The sequence below is a fragment of the Octopus bimaculoides genome, chromosome 6, assembly GCF_001194135.2.
Source record: "Octopus bimaculoides isolate UCB-OBI-ISO-001 chromosome 6, ASM119413v2, whole genome shotgun sequence".
NCBI classification, from domain to species: Eukaryota; Metazoa; Mollusca; class Cephalopoda; order Octopoda; family Octopodidae; genus Octopus; species Octopus bimaculoides.
The window spans coordinates 24,932,242-24,935,505 of record NC_068986.1 but is presented as its reverse complement, the minus strand read 5'-3'; positions in this window follow the sequence as shown (position 1 = coordinate 24,935,505).

Below are 3,264 nucleotides of genomic sequence, written 5' to 3'. Positions count from 1 at the left end.
CACACACACACACACACACACTCACACACACACGCACACATAACGAGGTCTGATCAATAGGTATCCGGACTGCTGCTATAGTGACGAAGTTAAAGCACGTAGAGAAAAGCCGCTTGACACAGATTGACCTTGAACTCTGCTGTGCATGCGCACTAAGTTTTAATGTTTTAGCTCAATTCCACTATTTACAGCAGTGCTTGGAAGGAAGGTATGTAGTGTGTGATCGTTGCATTGACCATGAGAGAGAAAGTAATCATGGCGATACCTGCTCAGAGGCCTTCACAATGTTGCAGAAAGTGTATGGAGAGGAGTATATGAGCTGCATACAAATGTACGAGTGGTTCAGACGTTTTCAAGATGGCAGAAAAAAGTGTCGATAGTGACGAACCTTCTGGAAGGCAGAAACCAGCAGAACTGAGAAAAACATCGCAGATAGGCGTTCAGCTGTGAGGGGAATCGTCGAATCACCATCCGTGAGTTATCAGAGGATGTACAGATTAGTTAGTATTCAGTTCAGTCCATTACCACTGAAGATTTGGGTATGAGATGCGTGTCTGTCAAGTTTGCGCCAAAACTGCTTTCAGCTGACCTAGAAGACACTCAGGTTTCAGTTGCACTAGTTCTCCTTGATTGTGTCGAGAACGATGAAAACGTTTTGAAAACCGTGCGTAGGTTTCTGAGCAGGTATCGCCAACCTTTTGGCACAATTTGATGCAGATTCTCTGCTCAACTTTCTCTGTCATGTTCAATACGACGATCCTTCGCTACACATCTTTCTTCCAAGCACTACTGTAAACAGCGGAAGTGAGTTAGAACATCAAAAGTTAGTGCGCATGCACAACAGAGTTAAAGATCAATCTGTGTCAAGTGGCTTCACTCTGCGTGCTTTAGCTTCGTTACTATGGCAGCAGTCCGAATATTGGGTTGGCAACTAAGGTCCCGCTGTTTTTTTCATTTTGGAATTTATTGCGTTTTTAAATTTTGGAATCTATTTGTTTTCGAGAATTCTATTTTAAAATCATTTTCGAGTCTATTTTGGTTTCTTTTTCTAGTTAATTTTAGTTTATTTTCAGATCATTAGTTGCTGGATTTCTTGAATATACTGTTCTGCTCCTCATATAGCGGCAGAAGTTTAACAAGTTTCCTTTAGAAACCACGTAGTTTCAAGTGTGATCTCAGTGCGACTACGACCATGCTGGGCACCGCCTTGAAGCATTTGTCTAATAAATCGATCCTAGTACTTATATTTTAAGTCTGGTGCTTATTTTAACGAACTCTTTTTGCTGAACCGCTAAGATACGGGGACGTAAACCAACCAATACCAGTTGTGAAAAGATGGTGGTGGTGGTGGTGGACAAACACAACATGAACACACACACACACACACACACACACACACACACACACACACACACACACACACACACACACACACACACACACACACACACACACATTCACACATACACACAAAACAGGCCTCTTCACAATTTTGTCTACCACATTCTCTTATAAGGTACTGGTTGGCCAGGGGTTATAGTAGAAGACACTCACCCAAGGTGCAACACAGTGGGACTGAACCCAAAACAATGTGGTTGAAAAGCAAACTTCTTAACTACGAACACACCTAATTTATTACAACTGTTCATCGTGATTGCCAATCAAACAAACATCATGTGCGGACTTATATTCGAACCGCGATTCATATCAATACCAGACAAATTTGTCCCTCATACAAAAGAAAATGAAAAACAATAGAAATAGGAAAGTCAATATTCAGCCAATGGTTATAACAAAATTTAGTGTTTCGAATCTGGTCTACAATAAGTGTGAAAATGGAACATACAAAGCCTGACATCTCCAGAAACAAACAAGCCTTTATCTGACTAATATAGTCCTTTCTGCTATAGACACATGGCCTTAAATTTGTGGTAAAGGGACTAGTCGATTACATCAACCCTAGTGCTTCACTAGTACTTAATTTATCGACCCCGAAAGAATGAAAGGCAAAGTCGACCGCTGCGGAATTTGAACTTAAAAATGTAGCGATGGGCGAAATACCGCTACGCATTTCGTCCAGTGTGCTAACGCTTCTGCCAGCTTACCGCCCTGTAGTTGACAAATATAATAGAAAGTTAACTAAAGACCTTACTTCACTTCTCAAGCTTCACAAATGTATGGGAAAAAGCATGGACGCAAGAGGAATATATTTCTGTTCAGCATGCATATTTTACAGCTTCACTCCACTCGCAAAAGGAAAGTATGACAATTATCTATTATATGATATGGATGGGGAGAATATACCAAATCTGAACGTAATGTTTGACGCAGTAGATTAGTTAATTTAAGTAAACACATTTCCAAACTCAGAACAACTAAAAGAAATAATAAATAACGAAACACAAGTAACACATACAAAATAAACAAAACTAAAACACTGAAAGTCGCAAATCACCAAAATAGATCTAAAACATGCCAAATGAGCAAAATAATAAATAAATAGAAACAAAACTAAACTCTAGATCACTTATACAACACTGGACATCAAAACCTGAACAAAACAGTACGACCAAAAATATAAATAGAAATGATTATGGAGATTTAAGAATAGGAAATTCTAAAAGAGGAAATAAAACAAAAATTAAAAATAATAACTGGTCTTCTTATATAAGCATTACAAAAGTATATTCCAAGGATAATATTCACCGATAAAATCATGACAGAAAAAAAAAACCCCCAGCTTGGAATATTCCTCTTACAATGGAGATGGAATTCATCTTATGTATTATAATGATTATCTGCAGAATTGTTTGTCATTTACTCATGATAGATATAATGTATCTACGTAGGGTGCTACTAATTGCCAATATTTCCATGATCCTTAAGGCGGCGAGCTGGCAGAAACGTTAGCACGCCGGACAAATGCTTAGCGGTGTTTCATCCGTCTTTACATTTCTGAGTTCGAATTCCGCCGCGGTCAACTTTGACTTTCATTCTTTTGGGGCCAAAAAAAAAAAAAATACCAGCCTATCACTGGGGTCGATGCACTCCATTTACATCCCGCCCCCAAATTTGCTGGCTTTGTGCAAAAATTTGAAACCACTATGCCACTATGTCCAGTATCCATGAGTGTTTGTGTATGATACTTCAAATATTTTCTGTGAGTTAATCTGGTGATCAGACCTAGTTTTTCTTTTTTTTTTACAGTCTTCGATCATTGCTTTTTCTGATCAGTGAGAGATCTTTAAAGACATATTCCTTATG